The 21,112-nt window shown below is 42.8% G+C and overlaps 1 pseudogene; it reads right to left on the bottom strand.

The window, feature by feature from the left end:
- Positions 1 to 15,021: 15,021 nt before the first annotated feature.
- On the bottom strand, positions 15,022 to 20,497 carry LOC123990299 (annotated as a pseudogene).
- Between the last annotated feature and the right edge of the window lie 615 nt (positions 20,498 to 21,112).

The raw sequence follows: 21,112 nt of genomic DNA, 5'->3' as shown, positions 1-21,112 counted from the left end.
TGACCATTAATATCTGCTAACCATGTGTATGTGACCATTAATATCTGCTAACCATGTGTATGTGACCATTAATATCTGTATGTGTATGTGACCATTAATATCTGCTAACCATGTGTATGTGACCATTAATATCTGCTAACCATGTGTATGTGACCATTAATATCTGCTAACCATGTGTATGTGACCATTAATATCTGCTAACCATGTGTATGTGACCATTAATATCTGCTAACCATGTGTATGTGACCATTAATATCTGCTAACCATGTGTATGTGACCATTAATATCTGCTAACCATGTGTATGTGACCATTAATATCTGCTAACCATGTGTATGTGACCATTAATATCTGCTAACCATGTGTATGTGACCATTAATATCTGCTAACCATGTGTATGTGACCATTAATATCTGCTAACCATGTGTATGTGACCATTAATATCTGCTAACCATGTGTATGTGACCATTAATATCTGCTAACCATGTGTATGTGACCATTAATATCTGCTAACCATGTGTATGTGACCATTAATATCTGCTAACCATGTGTATGTGACCATTAATATCTGCTAACCATGTGTATGTGACCATTAATATCTGCTAACCATGTGTATGTGACCATTAATATCTGCTAACCATGTGTATGTGACCATTAATATCTGCTAACCATGTGTATGTGACCATTAATATCTGCTAACCATGTGTATGTGACCATTAATATCTGCTAACCATGTGTATGTGACCATTAATATCTGCTAACCATGTGTATGTGACCATTAATATCTGCTAACCATGTGTATGTGACCATTAATATCTGCTAACCATGTGTATGTGACCATTAATATCTGCTAACCATGTGTATGTGACCATTAATATCTGCTAACCATGTGTATGTGACCATTAATATCTGCTAACCATGTGTATGTGACCATTAATATCTGCTAACCATGTGTATGTGACCATTAATATCTGCTAACCATGTGTATGTGACCATTAATATCTGCTAACCATGTGTATGTGACCATTAATATCTGCTAACCATGTGTATGTGACCATTAATATCTGCTAACCATGTGTATGTGACCATTAATATCTGCTAACCATGTGTATGTGACCATTAATATCTGCTAACCATGTGTATGTGACCATTAATATCTGCTAACCATGTGTATGTGACCATTAATATCTGCTAACCATGTGTATGTGACCATTAATATCTGCTAACCATGTGTATGTGACCATTAATATCTGCTAACCATGTGTATGTGACCATTAATATCTGCTAACCATGTGTATGTGACCATCTGTGTATGTGACCATTAATATCTGCTAACCATGTGTATGTGACCATTAATATCTGCTAACCATGTGTATGTGACCATTAATATCTGCTAACCATGTGTATGTGACCATTAATATCTGCTAACCATGTGTATGTGACCATTAATATCTGCTAACCATGTGTATGTGACCATTAATATCTGCTAACCTGCTAACCATGTGTATGTGACCATTAATATCTGCTAACCATGTGTATGTGACCATTAATATCTGCTAACCATGTGTATGTGACCATTAATATCTGCTAACCATGTGTATGTGACCATTAATATCTGCTAACCATGTGTATGTGACCATTAATATCTGCTAACCATGTGTATGTGACCATTAATATCTGCTAACCATGTGTATGTGACCATTAATATCTGCTAACCATGTGTATGTGACCATTAATATCTGCTAACCATGTGTATGTGACCATTAATATCTGCTAACCATGTGTATGTGACCATTAATATCTGCTAACCATGTGTATGTGACCATTAATATCTGCTAACCATGTGTATGTGACCATTAATATCTGCTAACCATGTGTATGTGACCATTAATATCTGCTAACCATGTGTATGTGACCATTAATATCTGCTAACCATGTGTATGTGACCATTAATATCTGCTAACCATGTGTATGTGACCATTAATATCTGCTAACCATGTGTATGTGACCATTAATATCTGCTAACCATGTGTATGTGACCAATAACATTTGATTTGATGTATTGTTGTTGTTGCACAAACATACTTTCTGAATTTAAAAGCAACACAATAAGTAATCATCTAGTTTTTCAAAAGTATCTGTAATCTGATAATAGTATTTGTTTTGCAGGTAACGTAATTGTTTACCATTTTTTTTGGTTGTAATAAGATTACATGTCATCGGTTACTCCTCAACCCTGACGATAAAATATGTTGACCCTCAAAAACATTGTTCCAAAACAAGCTAGCAATCTGTAACTTTTGTTTGTGCAGAATCCTAATCAGTATTGTCAATTAGTGTTATCAATTAAAAACTATTAGCTTTATCGTCCTCACTAACCAGTGGCCATCTCACCAGTGAGTTCCGTGTCTGACGAGATCACTAAGGTCACCAACACGTGTTACACAAAGGTCAGGACAGGTCAGTGCTTCGCACCTTCTGTTGTGTCAAGCCTCAGATCAATGCTGAAAACAAAGAGGAAATAAAGTGCTGGCTGTGTCATGTGGTCAATATAATGAGCTTGGATAGGATAGTGATGAGCCTGATATGAAACTTGGTCTCTTCACATGTATTCAACTAATTTACTTACTTTGGAAATGTGCAATATAACACATATTTTACTTGTGAATTTCCATACAGGACAAAGACTGGAATTTAAGATAAATGAAAAGCTGGATATGACAGCAGGTCGAGTTCTTTACACAAGGATCATGCCACTATCATTGGCCCTAAACTGACCTTTCATTGGTTTAGGAGGTTAAACCAAGCCTCTGAAAGGGATTCCCCTCTTCCGTCTTGCTACATCTTCCCCCATAACAACCTTGTGTGTGCTAACAGATCCACAAAATTCCAGGTCAAATATAGGGATGGAAAGATCAGCACCACTGGGACATTCTGGCTTGCCTCTTTAACTGATGCCGCTGGGACATTCTGGCTTGCCTCTTCAACTGATGCCGCTGGGACATTCTGGCTTGCCTCTTCAACTGATGCCGCTGGGACATTCTGGCTTGCCTCTTTAACTGATGCCGCTGGGACATTCTGGCTTGCCTCTTTAACTCTACCTACTAATGTAACTTGGTTTTAACCCTTATTTTACCAGGTAAGTTGACTGGGAACACATTCTCATTTACAGCAACAACCTGGGGAATAGTTACACAGGAAACATGAGCCAATTGTAAGTTGGGGATGATTAGGTGGCCATGAAGGCCAGAACACCAGTGACCAGGGTTAACACCCCTACTCTTCTAATAAACGCCATGGGATCTTAAGTGACCACAGAGTCAGGACACCAGTTTAATGTCCCAGCCAAAAGACAGCACCCTACACAGAGCAATGTCACCAACCGCTGCCCTGGGTCATTTGGATATTTATTTTTTAGACCAAAGGAAATAGTGCCTCCTACTGGCCCGCCAAAACCACTTCAAGCAGTATCTGGTCTCCCATCCAGGGACTGACAACAACCAACCATGCTTAACTTCAGAGGCAAGCCAGCAGTGGGATGCAGGGTGGTATGCTGGGTGGTGTGCTGCTGCCAGCTCAGCTGATAATGAAATAATTTAGCCTAAATTCCTTGGAGCATCATTAGCCATCTGTCACTGAGGAACAGCACCTACAGTATTGTAGGAGCATCATTAGCCATCTGTCACTGAGGAACAACACCTACAGTATTGTAGGAGCATCATTAGCCATCTGTCACTGAGGAACAGCAGCTACAGTATTGTAGGAGCATCATTAGCCATCTGTCACTGAGGAACAGCACCTACAGTATTGTAGGAGCATCATTAGCCATCTGTCACTGAGGAACAACACCTACAGTATTGTTGGAGCATCATTAGCCATCTGTCACTGAGGAACAACACCTACAGTATTGTAGGAGCATCATTAGCCATCTGTCACTGAGGAACAGCACCTACAGTATTGTAGGAGCATCATTAGCCATCTGTCACTGAGGAACAGCACCTACAGTATTGTAGGAGCATCATTAGCCATCTGTCACTGAGGAACAACACCTACAGTATTGTAGGAGCATCATTAGCCATCTGTCACTGAGGAACAGCACCTACAGTATTGTTGGAGCATCATTAGCCATCTGTCACTGAGGAACAACAGAACTATGGCCATCAGGCAAAAATACATCACTCTCTGGGATAGTAGCATCTGAGTCACTTAGCATTCAAGAACACACACACACACACTTCCCATTATTTGTGGTGATATGACCGTAAAATGCACTGTATAGAGAAGTAAAGTTTAAATGTTTAATCGCTGTCGGCATGCAGGCGAACTTGCAGCACGGCATCTGACAGAGGGGGGCTGTGCAGTCCGGTACCAGGGCAAGAAGCATGGTGTAAAGTGGTACCTGTGATGCACCCTGACAGCTGTATAGAGGAGGGGTTGATCCATTGCTCTCTAATTGGTCACATCAACCGCCACTACCCCTCCCTGGCCCGTCGTTGATATTGGTCTTGATGAGCAGACACCTTGGAGACGATGTCACAACCCTCAGACTCCTGCAGATGGAGACTAGCGACCCAGGGCCTGTACGGTGTACATTCTGTCCGTGCTTAAATAGAGCCCTCATTACCAGGTAAACACAATGTGTCTGCAACGTTAGATGGGATGGGACAGGATATTGGTCTGTACTGTTAGATGGGATAGGCTATTGGTCTGTACTGTTAGATGGGACAGGATATTGGTCTGTACTGTTAGATGGGACAGGATATTGGTCTGTACTGTTAGATGGGATAGGCTATTGGTTTGTACTGTTAGATGGGATAGGCTATTGGTCTGTACTGTTAGATGGGACAGGATATTGGTCTGCACTGTTAGATGGGACAGGATATTGGTCTGTACTGTTAGATGGGATAGGCTATTGGTCTGTACTGTTAGATGGGATAGGCTATTGGTCTGTACTGTTAGATGGGACAGGATATTGGTCTGCACTGTTAGATGGGATGGGATAGGATATTGGTCTGTAATGTTAGATGGGATAGGCTATTGGTCTGTACTGTTAGATGGGATAGGATATTGGTCTGTACTGTTAGATGGGACAGGATATTAGTCTGTACTGTTAGATGGGGTGGGATAGACTATTGGTCTGTAATGTTAGATGGGGTGGCTGCTCTTGTGGATGTGGAGGTGTGGAACTGTCACACCCTGACCATAGTTTGCTTTGTATGTTTCTATGTTTTGTTTGGTCAGGGTGTGAGCTGAGTGGGCATTCTACATTGTGTGTCTAGTTTGTCTGTTTCTGTGTTTGGCCTGATATGGTTCTCAATCAGAGGCAGGTGTTAGTCATTGTCTCTGATTGGGAACCATATTTTAGGTAGCCTGTTTGGTGTTGGGTTTTGTGGGTGATTGTCTCCTGTGTCAGTGTTTGTACCACACGGGACTGGTGTTGGGTTGTGGGTGATTGTCTCCTGTGTCAGTGTTTGTACCACACAGGACTGGTGTTGGGTTGTGGGTGATTGTCTCCTGTGTCAGTGTTTGTACCACACAGGACTGGTGTTGGGTTGTGGGTGATTGTCTCCTGTGTCAGTGTTTGTACCACACAGGACTGGTGTTGGGTTGTGGGTGATTGTCTCCTGTGTCAGTGTTTGTACCACACGAGACTGGTTTTGGGTTGTGGGTGATTGTCTCCTGTGTCAGTGTTTGTACCACACAGGACTGGTGTTGGGTTGTGGGTGATTGTCTCCTGTGTCAGTGTTTGTACCACACGAGACTGGTTTTGGGTTGTGGGTGATTGTCTCCTGTGTCAGTGTTTGTACCACACAGGACTGGTTTTGGGTTGTGGGTGATTGTCTCCTGTGTCAGTGTTTGTACCACACAGGACTGGTTTGGGTTGTGGGTGATTGTCTCCTGTGTCAGTGTTTGTACCACACAGGACTGGTGTTGGGTTGTGGGTGATTGTCTCCTGTGTCAGTGTTTGTACCACACGGGACTGGTGTTGGGTTGTGGGTGATTGTCTCCTGTGTCAGTGTTTGTACCACACAGGACTGGTGTTGGGTTGTGGGTGATTGTCTCCTGTGTCAGTGTTTGTACCACACAGGACTGGTGTTGGGTTGTGGGTGATTGTCTCCTGTGTCAGTGTTTGTACCACACAGGACTGGTGTTGGGTTGTGGGTGATTGTCTCCTGTGTCAGTGTTTGTACCACACAGGACTGGTGTTGGGTTGTGGGTGATTGTCTCCTGTGTCAGTGTTTGTACCACACAGGACTGGTGTTGGGTTGTGGGTGATTGTCTCCTGTGTCAGTGTTTGTACCACACAGGACTGGTGTTGGGTTGTGGGTGATTGTCTCCTGTGTCAGTGTTTGTACCACACAGGACTGGTGTTGGGTTATGGGTGATTGTCTCCTGTGTTAGTGTTTGTACCACACAGGACTGGTGTTGGGTTGTGGGTGATTGTCTCCTGTGTCAGTGTTTGTACCACACAGGACTGGTGTTGGGTTGTGGGTGATTGTCTCCTGTGTCAGTGTTTGTACCACACAGGACTGGTGTTGGGTTGTGGGTGATTGTCTCCTGTGTCAGTGTTTGTACCACACAGGACTGGTGTTGGGTTGTGGGTGATTGTCTCCTGTGTCAGTGTTTGTACCACACAGGACTGGTGTTGGGTTTAGTGGGTGATTGTCTCCTGTGTCAGTGTTTGTACCACACAGGACTGGTGTTGGGTTGTGGGTGATTGTCTCCTGTGTCAGTGTTTGTACCACACAGGACTGGTGTTGGGTTGTGGGTGATTGTCTCCTGTGTCAGTGTTTGTACCACAGGACTGGTGTTGGGACTGGGTGATTGTCTCCTGTGTTAGTGTTTGTACCACACAGGACTGGTGTTGGGTGATTGTCTCCTGTGTCAGTGTTTGTACCACACAGGACTGGTGTTGGGTTGTGGGTGATTGTCTCCTGTGTCAGTGTTTGTACCACACAGGACTGGTGTTGGGTTGTGGGTGATTGTCTCCTGTGTCAGTGTTTGTACCACACAGGACTGGTGTTGGGTTGTGGGTGATTGTCTCCTGTGTCAGTGTTTGTACCACACAGGACTGGTGTTGGGTTGTGGGTGATTGTCTCCTGTGTCAGTGTTTGTACCACACAGGACTGGTGTTGGGTTGTGGGTGATTGTCTCCTGTGTCAGTGTTTGTACCACACAGGACTGGTGTTGGGTTATGTGGGTGATTGTCTCCTGTGTCAGTGTTTGTACCACACAGGACTGGTGTTGGGTTGTGGGTGATTGTCTCCTGTGTCAGTGTTTGTACCACACAGGACTGGTGTTGGGTTGTGGGTGATTGTCTCCTGTGTCAGTGTTTGTACCACACAGGACTGGTGTTGGGTTATGTGGGTGATTGTCTCCTGTGTCAGTGTTTGTACCACACAGGACTGGTGTTGGGTTGTGGGTGATTGTCTCCTGTGTCAGTGTTTGTACCACACAGGACTGGTGTTGGGTTGTGGGTGATTGTCTCCTGTGTCAGTGTTTGTACCACACAGGACTGGTGTTGGGTTGTGGGTGATTGTCTCCTGTGTCAGTGTTTGTACCACACAGGACTGGTGTTGGGTTGTGGGTGATTGTCTCCTGTGTCAGTGTTTGTACCACACAGGACTGGTGTTGGGTTGTGGGTGATTGTCTCCTGTGTCAGTGTTTGTACCACACAGGACTGGTGTTGGGTTGTGGGTGATTGTCTCCTGTGTCAGTGTTTGTACCACACAGGACTGGTGTTGGGTTGTGGGTGATTGTCTCCTGTGTCAGTGTTTGTACCACACAGGACTGGTGTTGGGTTGTGGGTGATTGTCTCCTGTGTCAGTGTTTGTACCACACAGGACTGGTGTTGGGTTGTGGGTGATTGTCTCCTGTGTCAGTGTTTGTACCACACAGGACTGGTGTTGGGTTGTGGGTGATTGTCTCCTGTGTCAGTGTTTGTACCACACAGGACTGGTGTTGGGTTGTGGGTGATTGTCTCCTGTGTCAGTGTTTGTACCACACAGGACTGGTGTTGGGTTGTGGGTGATTGTCTCCTGTGTCAGTGTTTGTACCACACAGGACTGGTGTTGGGTTGTGGGTGATTGTCTCCTGTGTCAGTGTTTGTACCACACAGGACTGGTGTTGTTGTGGGTTGTGGGTGATTGTCTCCTGTGTCAGTGTTTGTACCACACAGGACTGGTGTTGGGTTGTGGGTGATTGTCTCCTGTGTCAGTGTTTGTACCACACAGGACTGGTGTTGGGTTGTGGGTGATTGTCTCCTGTGTCAGTGTTTGTACCACACAGGACTGGTGTTGGGTTGTGGGTGATTGTCTCCTGTGTCAGTGTTTGTACCACACAGGACTGGTGTTGGGTTGTGGGTGATTGTCTCCTGTGTCAGTGTTTGTACCACACAGGACTGGTGTTGGGTTGTGGGTGATTGTCTCCTGTGTCAGTGTTTGTACCACACAGGACTGGTGTTGGGTTGTGGGTGATTGTCTCCTGTGTCAGTGTTTGTACCACACAGGACTGGTGTTGGGTTGTGGGTGATTGTCTCCTGTGTCAGTGTTTTCACATTTATTGTGTTGTAGTTTGTTCATGTATAGTTTTTCTTATTAAAAAACCATGAACTTCAACCAGGCTGCGTATTGGTCCACCTCTCCTTCGACGGAAGAATCCCGTTACAAGTCTTCAGGATGCTGTAATCATCATCATCTAATAATGATACATTCCATTTAGCAGACCTTGAAGAGACACAGTCGTGTGTGTGCAGTATACATATTAGGTATGTTCTGGGTGGTTTCAGTTAGAGAGGGCACCGCATGCAATAAATCAAATCAAATTTTATTTGTCACATACACATGGTTAGCAGATGTTAATGCGAGTGTAGCGAAATGCTTGTGCTTCTAGTTCCGACAATGCAGTAATAACCAACAAGTAATCTAGCTAACAATTCCAAAACTACTACCTTATAGACACAAGTGTAAGGGGATAATAATATGTACATAAAGATATATGAGTGAGTGATGGTACAGAGCGGCATAGGCAAGATACAGTAGATGGTATTGAGTGCAGTATATACATATGAGATGAGCATGTAAACAAAGTGGCATAGTTAAAGTGGCTAGTGATACATGTATTACATAAAGATGCAGTAGATGAGAGTACAGTATATACGTATACATATGAGATTAATAATGTAGGGTAAGTAACATTATATTAGTTAGCATTGTTTAAAGTGGCTAGTGATATATTTTACATTTCCCATCAATTCCCATTATTAAAGTGGCTGACTTAAATGTAATGTAATGTAATGTAATGGAGTTGAGTCAGTGTGTTGGCAGCAGCCACTCAATGTTAGTGGTGGCTGTTTAACAGTCTCTCGGTCCCAGCTTTGATGCACCTGTACTGACCTCGCCTTCTGGATGATAGCGGGGTGAACAGGCAGTGGCTCGGGTGGTTATTGTCCTTGATGATCTTTATGGCCTTCCTGTGACATCGGGTGGTGTAGGTGTCCTGGAGGGCAGGTAGTTTGCCCCCGGTGATGCGTTGTGCAGACCTCACTACCCTCTGGAGAGCCTTACGGTTGTGGGCGGAGCAGTTGCCGTACCAGGCGGTGATACAGCCCGACAGGATGCTCTCGATTGTGCATCTGTAGAAGTTCGTGAGTGCTTTTGGTGAAATTTCTTCAGCCTCCTGAGGTTGAAGAGGCGCTGCTGTGCCTTCTTCACGATGCTGTCTGTGTGGGTGGACCAATTCAGTCTGTCTGTGATGTGTACCACGAGGAACTTAAAACTTACTACCCTCTCCACTACTGTTCCATCAATGTGGATAGGGGGGTGTTCCCTCTGCTGTTTCCTGAAGTCCACAATCATCTCCTTAGTTTTGTTGACGTTGAGTGTGAGGTTATTTTCCTGACACCAAACTCCGAGGGCCCTCACCTCCTCCCTGTAGGCCGACTCGTCGTTGTTGGTAATCAAGCCTACCACTGTTGTGTCGTCCACAAACTTGATGATTGAGTTGGAGGCGTGCGTGGCCACGCAGTCGTGGGTGAACAGAGAGGACAGGAGAGGGCTCAGAACGCACCCTTGTGGGGCCCCAGTGTTGAGGATCAGCGGGGTGGAAATGTTGTTGCCTACCTTCACCACCTGGGGGGCGGCCCATCAGGAAGTCCAGTACCCAGTTGCACAGGGCGGGGTCGAGACCCAGGGTCTCGAGCTTGATGACGAGCTTGAAGGGCACTATGGTGTTAAATGTTGAGCTGTAGTCGATGAACAGCATTCTCACATAGCTATTCCTCTTGTCCAGATGGGTTAGGGCAGTGTGCAGTGTGGTTGAGATTGCATCGTCTGTGGACCTATTTGGGCTGTAAGCAAATTGGAGTGGGTCTAGGGTGTCAGGTAGGGTGGAGGTGATATGGTCCTTGACTAGTCTCTCAAAGCACTTCATGATGATGGAAGCTACGGGGCGGTAGTCGTTTAGCTCACTTACGTTAGCTTTCTTGGGAACAGGAACAATGGTGGCCCTCTTGAAGCATGTGGGAACAACAGACTGGAATAGGGATTGATTGAATATGTCCATAAACACACCAGCCAGCTGGTCTGCGCATGCTCCGAGGGCGCGGCTGGGGATGCCGTCTGGGCCTGCAGCCTTGCGAGGGTTGACACGTTTAAACGTTTTCCTCACGTCGGCTGCAGTGAAGGAGAGTCCGCATGTTTTAGTTGCGGGCCGTGTCAGTGGCACTGTATTGTCCTCAAAGCGGGCAAAAAAGTTATTTAGTCTGCCTGGGAGCAAGACATCCTGGTCAGTGACTGGGCTGGTTCTTTTTCTAATCCGTGATTGACTGTAGACCCTGCCACATACCTCTTGTGTCTGAGCCGTTGAATTGAGATTCTACTTTGTCTCTATACTGACTCTTAGCTTGTTTGATTGCCTTGGAGGGAATAGCTGCACTGTTTGTATTCGGTCATGTTTCCGGTCACCTTGCCCTGATTAAAAGCAGTGGTTCGGGCTTTCAGTTCACACGAATGCTGCCATCAATCCACGGTTTCTGGTTTGGGAATGTTTTAATCGTTGCTATGGGAACGACATCTTCAACGCACGTTCTAATGAACTCGCTCACCGAATCAGCGTATTCGTCAATGTTGTTGTCTGACGCAATACGAAATATATCCCAGTCCACGTGATGGAAGTAGTCTTGGAGTGTGGAATCAGATTGGTCGGACCAGCGTTGAACAGACCTCAGCGCGGGAGCTTCTTGTTTTAGTTTTTGTCTGTAGGCAGGGATCAACAAAATGGAGTCGTGGTCAGCTTTTCTGAAAGGAGGGCGGGGCAGGGCCTTATATGCGTTGCGGAAGTTAGAATAGCAATGATTCAAGGTTTTTCCAGCCCTGGTTGCGCAATCGATATGTTGATACAATTTAGGGAGTCTTGTTTTCAGATTAGCCTTGTTAAAATCCCACCTACAATGAATGCAGCCTCCAGATAAATGGATTCCAGTTTGCAAAGAGTCAAATCAAGTTAGTTCAGAGCCATCAATGTGTCTGCTTGGGGGGGGGAATATATACGGCTGTGATTATAATCGAAGATAATTCTCTTGGTAGCTTTAAACACCCTAGTGCCTCTTTCATGACCTCTTCAAAGTCAGTCAGGAATATACTTCTGGGGTTGAGATCACGTAAACACACTTTCATGGTTTAAGACTCAACTAATATGTAGATACTAAAAATAGAGCATAATTATAAAGTTAAAATCTCCATGATATTAAAGTTACAGATACAGTATTACTGTTAGTTTTCGGTTGTGTCTGTTCATGGATGAACACCTCAATGATACTTGGGGTGTTTGAGGACAGAGCCTGTCTCAGCTCAGTCATCAGATAAATGCTGCCACCTTCCGACACCCTGTTCAATTTCTATGTACATTCACTTTAGTTTACGACTGGGTAGTGCCTTGAAAAGACAATATTTTTTCTTGACATGTGTAAATTACACAAGATTTGATTGTGAGTACCGAATTTTTCAAAAAATAATGTATTTTATTTTTGAAGCTTTTAATTGATATATATATATATATTTACATGTATAAATACATTTAAAAAATCTATTTGAAACAGCCAATTTACAAAATAAATCTATTGAAGACATCCATGGCAGGATTAGTTTTTCAGCCACTAAGTTAGATACTAGTAGTCAGTAGTTTTTATTTGATATTTTATATACAGATCTCTGCTTATATCCAAGAAATGTAGAATTGAGTGTTAATGAATTATTTGTCTGGACATCAGTCTCTGCACAGTGTCCAATAGGTAATGATCTGTACCATAATGAATGAGTTAAATTATCAAGAATAGCAGTCCAGCCAGCCAAATGAGCAGACATGTGTTGTATACCACAAACTCCAGGTAGTGCAACCAGTCAGGTGGGCGGGGCTACATAAGGCAAATACCCTGAGACAAAAAGAAAACATTTCCTGAATACAAAAAGGTAAGTAAGTATTTAAACCTAGTGAGTCATCTCCTACAATTCTGTTAGATTGGAGATTGTAAGGTAAATCATTTGTTTGATATTCAATTGGTTGGCAGACATTCTGCCCCCTGAGCAAGGAAGTTAACCCACCGTTCCCTGGGTGACGAACACGTGGATGTCGATTTAAGGAAGCCCCCCAGCACATCTCTGATTCAGAGGGGGTTGGGTTAAATGTGGAAGACACATTTCAGTTGTGCAACTGACTAGAGCTGTGTTCGAATACCCACACTAACATAATGTATACTACAAACTGACTAGGTATCCCCCTATCCCTTTCCTACCCTTTCATTGAAAATGGCACTTTTACATGTTAGAGCAATCACTTGTAAAACATTTATTGTGAATTACCTCAGTAAAAAGTTGATTGCATGTATCTCACTGAAACATAGCCATCACCAAACTGTAGGGCAGCCTCTATTTTTACTAACGCTCTCAGCTGTGAGGATATTTCGTTTGGCAACTTTGGGTCCTTTGAGTATCATGATATACTGTTTAAATGTCAGCCACCAGTGCTGGCCATCACCCTGTATAGGCCACCAAAGCACTGCCCCACTTTTTTTACTGATTTATCTGAACTATTGTCTATTGTCCTTGAGAACAATGATAAAATCATTGTGTTGGGTAATTTAATATTAAAGACACTGACTCCAAGGCCATTGAATTTATGAATCTTTTGAAATCTATGGACTTTATACAACATGTTACTGGGCCCACCCATAACCACAGCCATACTCTGGACCTGGTTATTACCAAGGGGCTTTCGACTTGGCCCACCCATAACTACAGCCATTTTAATTGGCCAGTGAGATATGGCTTTTTCTTTGCAACTCTACCTAGAAGGCCAGCAACCCGGCGTCACCTCTTCACTGTTGACGTTGAGCCTGGTGTTTCGCAGGTACTATTTAATGAAGCTGCCAGTTGAGGACTTGTGAGGTGTCTGTTTCTCAAACTAGACACTAATGTACTCGTCCTCTTGCGCAGTTGTGCACTGGAGCCTCCCACTCTTTCTATTCTGGTTAGAGCCAGTTTGCGCTGTTCTGTGAAGGGAGTAGTACACAGCGTTGTATGAGATCTTCAGTTCCTTAGCAATTTCTCACATGGAATAGCTGTAATTTCTCAGAACAAGAATAAAGTTGTTTCTGGCCATTTTGAGAGCGTAATCGAACCCACAAACGTTGATGCTCCAGATGCTCAACTAACCCCCAAGGCCAATTTTATTGCTTATTCAATCAGCACAAGTTTTCAGCTGTACTAACAATTGCAAAAGGGTTTTCTAATGATCAATTAGCCTTTTAAAATGATAAACTTGGATTAGTTAAGACAACGTGCCATTGGTACACAGGAGTGATGGTGCTGATAATGGGCTCTGTACGCCTATGTAGAATTCCATTAAAAATAAAAACACTAAATCAGCAGTTTCCAGCTACAATAGTCATTTACATTGTCTACCTGATCAATTATGTTATTTTAATGGACAAAGTGATTATTTCAAAAAACAAGGACATTCAAGTGGCCCCAAACTTTTGAATCTGCATCTAAATATCTCAGTCATTATATCAACATAATATTTTTCACACTGACTAGAAATAAAAAGTTTCTGCAGAGCCATCATAATTTGTAAACCAGGATGTTTTTCTATTTTTTTAAAATGGTGTCAACTTCCCAACCAATCAGTAACCAGTACAGGATGCCAACTGTACTGGTGGAGGGGTAGAGTTCAGAAGGTCAGCCATGTTGGTCAGGGAGTTGGCCAATGCTGCGATAAGAGAGTACCACAGTATGAGGCATAATGCCCATAAAACCTAGCGCTCAAACAGGGAAACGGTTCCTATTGTTTTTCTACCATTCATTTGCCCCCCATTGAGGATTTTAGAAACACTCAAAGGGCTGTTGATTTGGCTTATCATCTATGAGAATGTGACTTATTATACACCAACATGAATAACAATGTTCGATTTGTGAATGATCAGTGCTAGCCGGGGTCCTTGGGATGTCCCTACCTCATTGTCAATGGTTTGGTAAGGGTTATGGTAAAGGGAAGGGGAGTGGTTAGGATAGGGATGTCCCAAGGAGCCCAGATATGCACAAATAGTCAGTGCTACATAGTAACTTAGATTTGGAAGTGTGACTAACAATGACCCACACTAGTTGATATATATTCTTTACTATTCTGTAAACATAGTTGCTTAATTGAATAGAACTCCAGTATTCAAATCAGAAGACTAGAAGTTCATGAGCAAAAAGAAAAGTACAAAAACACGTTTGAGGATAATGGTATTTAAATTAGGTGGTCAGAGGAGACAAACATTGATCATGATAAGGTACAAATATACATCATACCAGTAAGAAAATTCACCACATCATTTTTTTTGGACAAAGATCACCAAGCACAGATGCGATATTGATGTAGCAGCTTCAGTAATAAATATAGATATCTATATCTTTAATACCCATGTAAGTCGCTCTGGATAAGAGCGTCTGCTAAATGACTTAAATGTAAATGTAAATGAATGTCCCATTTGCTAAAGCTCCTAAGGGGAGCAGTAGCGACCATAGAACAGAATGCTCTCGGTGTTGTGGCTGATGAAGAGAAAGGGGTGGTCGGCCACAAATGTGGGGGTCCTCAAGGCACAGCGCATCCCCATAATGGCGGCCGTGGCACTCGCCGCCTCTGTGCCCTCCTCGTTGACCTCCATAAAGGCCCTGTGCACCACCTGGACAGCTCCAAGTCGTTGCTGGGCGACAAGCCCGAGAAGTCACCCTTTGAGAGGTCGAAGGCGTCCGTCATGCCCATGCTCATCAGCAAGTCCTTCAGGTCAAGGGTCTCCTCCAGCTTGAACTTAGGCAGGCCCACCTGAACCTCCACTGTGTCCATCATGTCAGGCCTGGTCCACGCCACAATTTTCTCATAGGTCAGCAGCTTCTCCAGTCATGATTGACACTTCTAAAAATATGAGAATGACAGACTGATTTTGGTTTGAGCTAACCCTCTAATTACCATAATGCAGGTATTTGCCATGCAGTTAACCGTGTATCGTTTTAGGCCACAAACCCCATGTTGCTGACAAGAGTAAACAAGTCCTACCTTCTTCAGACCAGTGACGTGGTCCTCCATGTCGTTGGGGAGTATGATGAACATGCTCCGTTCGTTCCCCTCGTATTGCAGACACGGGATCTGGCAGTTGGCCTCAGGGATGAAGGCTAGGGGGGAACTTGGCCATTGACACATAATTTCACTGGCTTACACTCATTCTGGATCCAATGAAAGGTGGTGTCAAATTATTGTGTAGTCACAAATTACCATGGTTGCAAAAGTTACTCATTGATTGTCATGAAAGTGAATCAAGCTACACACGTTTGACACATGGTAAATAAATACAAACGTAATAAAATATAAAAATAAAAATGTGGTTTGGTGAAAGTCATCGCTACTCTAAAGATTCATGATGAATGATCACCAGGGGTGTCCACTACAGACATTAGAACAATTGGTTCTTTTTGTCAGGAAGGTACCTTGTTCAGTTTGAACTGGGCATCGCTGGTGCTGGCCTCCTTGAACTTCTTACACCAGTTGCCTTTGAAGTAGATGGCGTTCACCAACACCAGTCTGGTCAGGTGGTCGACAACCCCCTCCGGCAACAGGTCCTTTATTTTCTCTACAAAAAAAATACAGAGACTAGAGGTGATAATTACTTTCTTCTTCTACAGCTTTGTTGTAAACAGCAGATATATTAAGGACACCTAATGGAGGAAATCTATTTATTCTCAATCTACTGGTTCCCTTAAAGATTTTTACACCGAATGAGAATAGTTATCATTAAACATTTCAGTGAATAATATCAATACAGGCTGTTAATTATTATTTTATTAAAGAAAAGTTAATGCTATTGTGCACATGGAGACAGCTTTTGGCCTCTATTCACCAGAGGTCTGCTTCTCCACCCAAGCATTAATGTTCTTTCTAGAAGCCTCCGCATTGGACTTGAAGTCCACAGCCTCCAGCTCGGCATCGTAGTGCTTCTTGGTGTCCTCGAGGAAAGTCTGTCACATTTACCACAGACACAAGAGGATTAAGACCCCTTAGTACGTAAAATAAAGAGTCTAGTCTACAATGGACTAGACTATGTACAGTTCGTCATAGAAACATATAGGACATCCTGGAAATCGCTAGTGTGGTGTATCTCTTTGCATAATGACTTTCTAATACAGTCATTGGGGTCAATTCAGAAAAAAAAAAAAATCTCATTTGAGATTCAACACTTAATCCACATTGTGGACGTTACCTCAACAAACCGGTAAGACTGTTCTCCGTACAGGCGATTGGCCAGGCTCAGTGAGTATGGGGCTCCCTGCAGGTTCAGGTAATGAATGAGTTTGCCGAAGCTAACATGGATGTCACCCGTAGCTTTGTTGAAGCACATCGTCTAGTGACAAAAGTAGGGGGGGGGCCGAAATAATTTACATTTACATGTACCTGATGTGACATTGTGGTTGCATCTTCCTGTGACATCCATCTCACTTATACAAGCCCCAGATTACATTCATGTTGCTTAACAAAATGACTGGTTTGTGACCAGAACTTCCTGTTTATATTTCCTTATCAACAATTATGAAGAAACAAAATATAACACATTGAAACCTTAGAGGAAAATAAGCTAGTATTCCCTCCAGCCTCAAATAAAATGGTATTTGTCACACGTGCAAAACACAACAGGTGTTGTGAAATGCTTAACATTACAAGCCCATAAAATCAACAATGCTGTAGAAAAGGCCCATGGAGTTGGTGGAATAATCCTTTAATTCATTGCCATGTACTCAGCTGGTCCAGGGGCGCTTTAATTAGGTCAGGTGGAAATGTCGACAGGTCTCAACTCCATAAAAGGAGGAAATTGCCATCGCCTGATCTCGCTGCTTTCTCTTCCCTAACTCTTATCTCATCCAGAAGTTCTGTGCATCCAGGAATCCACCAGACTACCAGTAAATATACCACTTTATGGTTAAAGCAATTCCTGCCTCAAGTCTCATACATTCCTCTGTCACCTGACCACCTGTTCACCTTCACTGTCAGTCATCCTACCTGTCCAGCTTCCCACACAGATTCCACTAATCTTTCAAATGCAGTTAAGAATAAAATGAAACAGTAACAGTATCTAGCAGACACCCTAGGTTACTCATTCCTTACTATATACAGGGATATACACCAGAATCAGTGGCAGCTGGGGCTCTTTACGCGGAGTAGTCCTGGGTTAAGAAGTCAGAATGCTTCACATCCCGAATAGTTTGTGAATATATTAAAATGACAACATTTTGTGACGGTCTTGTTGGTCTTTGGTAAGGGGTTTTTCGGCTGTTCATGCACATAGTTTTCTTGGGGCAGCTGAAGCCCACGCCCCTTCGCCAATTGGTCAACATTGAATCCCTACTGAAGTGTGTTGCCATTCAATGATAGACTCGTTTTCATGCACACTCACTTGAGAAATACTGCACCAAACATCTACGTTGGATGTAAAATGTAATGACTAAGATCCCTACGACTTAACTACTAAATTAATGACCGATTTCTTGAATTATCGTAGTTTAATTCAGACTATTTTGAGGAAGTGTATAAAAGGCTACTAGAGCTGGGAATTACCAAGGACCATACTGAGGAACATCAACACACCATATTATCACCATACCATACCATAACCATACCATATTATCACCATACTGAGGGACCTATCCTCACCATATTATCACCATACCATATTATCACCATACCGAGGGACCTCACCATATTTCCACCATACCGAGGGACCTCACCATATTTCCACCATACCGAGGGACCTCACCATATTTCCACCATACCATATTTCCACCATACTGAGGGACCTCACCATATTTCCACCATACTGAGGGACCTCACCATATTATCACCATACTGAGGGACTTCACCATACCATATTATCACCATACCATATTATCACCATACTGAGGGACTTCACCATACCATATTTCCACCATACCGAGGGACTTCACCATACCATATTTCCACCATACCGAGGGACCTCACCATACAATATTATCACCATACCATATTATCACCATACCATATTATCACCATACCGAGGGACCATACCATATTATCACCATACCGAGGGACCATACCATATTATCACCATACCGAGGGACCATACCATATTATCACCATACCGAGGGACCATACCATATTATCACCATACCGAGGGACCATACCATATTATCACCATACCGAGGGACCATACCATATTATCACCATACCGAGGGACCATACCATATTATCACAATACTGAGGGACCATACCATATTATCACCATACAATATTATCACAATACTGAGGGACCTCACCATATTATCACCATACCATATTTCCACCATACCGAGGGACCTCACCATATTAACACCATACCATATCACCATACCATATTATCACCATACTGAGGGACCTCACCATATTATCACCATACCATATTATCACCATACCATATTATCACCATACCATATTATCACCATACCATATTATCACCATACTGAGGGATATCACCATATTATCACCATACCATATTATCACCATACCATATTATCACCATACTGAGGGACCTCACCATATTATCACCATACCATATTATCACCATACCATATTATCACCATACCATATTATCACCATACCATATTATCACCATACCATATTATCACCATACTGAGGGATATCACCACACCATACAATATTAACACCATACCATATTATCACCATACTGAGGGACCATACCATATTATTATCACCATACCATGTTATCACAATACTGAGGGACCTCACCCTGTCTACATAGCCGTACATTTTAATAAATAAAGACATTTCCAGCTACAATAGTCATTAACAATGTCTACACTATTTCTAAATCAATTCGATGTCATTTTAAGGGACATAAATAAAAAGCTTCTCAAATCAAGGACATTCCTAAGTGACCCCAGATATTTGAACTGTAGTATATTCATCTCATTCAACTACTGCTACATTGTCCTAATTAGATAGCACACACACACACTTGACTGGTACTTTATGTCTATGTTGTCCTCATTAGATAGCACACACTTGACTGGTACTTTATGTCTACGTTGTCCTCATTAGATAACACACACTTGACTGGTACTTTATGTCTACGTTGTCCTCATTAGATAGCACACACTTGACTGGTACTTTATGTTTATTGTTGTTGCCATTTAGCAGAAGCTTTAACCCAAAGTGTTGTACATGTTGTGTGTATACATTGTGTAGTTGGTCATGGTAAACAAAGCCCTGGCGTTACAAGGGCCATACTCCACCGAGTCATACAGGATAACTACGGTTTTACAGTGTGTCGTATCGGCGGAACTCCGAAAATAAAACGGGTCACACCGACTCACCTCTGACATCGGAGTAGCAGTGTTGCCCCTGGCACCCTGAAAGACCATGGCGAGGGCAGCGGAGATGCTGAGAGGGGAGTACAAAACATTGCCCTTCTTGTTCTTCTCGGTGATCTTCTTGAACAACGCCAGGGTGAAGTTACTATTGGCTACAGACACGGCTGCCATTGTAACTTGTGTTGAGAGGAAGGCAGGCAGAACTTGGAAATAAAAGTAAAACGTGTTAGTATCAGTGAAACAGACCGGTCAATGAATGGGACGCAATTATCCATCTAATGCTGATGTTACTTTTGAAAAAGGTAGGCAACACAAAGAAAAGCAGCTATAGTTAACGTTACACCTAAATGATAAAATGTCCCGTCCTCTCTGATGTTACATTTATGCTATTCTCCTGATTTTGGAGCGGTGGCCAAATGTTTGTATCACGTCCAGGTAGCCAAGCAGACATCAATAGTTTGTTAAGTAATTCACCAATTAAACAAGACAAAAAGTCGTAGCTAATCGTAACTTCAACAGAAAGTGGTCAAGATCAACAGCGTAAACCTTCCTAAAATATGTTCAGCACCGTCACCAGTTGATTGGGGGAAATATTATATAGCAGCTACTCACCTAAGACTGGTTATTTGTGAATGTCACGTGGTCCTTTTCCAGACAGGTGGTTTTCTAGACACCTTATTAAACAATTAACTGCAGACACACACCGTGTGGCCTGTCAAAGTGCGCTTTTCAATTATTTTCAGCTGACTACTACGGCAAACCAACTGGATCAAACGAATGTACAGTACTATGAAGTAAAAAACTACATCCAAGCAGTGTATGGTCTAAATATACACAGTGAAATAGTGAAATAAACAAGAATAATGATTTTGTATTTATTGCTGTTAATTCCAGGAAAACAGATCAACAATTTGCATAAAAACCCAATTCGTATTAGAAATATATTTGACATTTCCAGTACAATAACATTTACATAAAGAGTACAGTAAACATACACCCGAAGGTAACAGTGAGTGTACCCCATACAGTACAGCCTTTTTAAACCAGGAAAGTTTAACAAGTGTAACTGGCAGGTTCATATGTACAATCGTCCTCAAAGCTCACATGGTTCTTCAATCATCCATACAATTCTGTAAAGAGTTTTCTTTCCCTATGTTCAACACATGTCCACACCTTTTTTAAAATC

Source organism: Oncorhynchus gorbuscha, linkage group LG12, assembly GCF_021184085.1.
Source record: "Oncorhynchus gorbuscha isolate QuinsamMale2020 ecotype Even-year linkage group LG12, OgorEven_v1.0, whole genome shotgun sequence".
Lineage (NCBI taxonomy): Eukaryota > Metazoa > Chordata > Actinopteri > Salmoniformes > Salmonidae > Oncorhynchus > Oncorhynchus gorbuscha.
The sequence above is the reverse complement of the archived record's forward strand: the minus strand, read 5'-3'. Positions and strand labels throughout refer to the sequence as shown.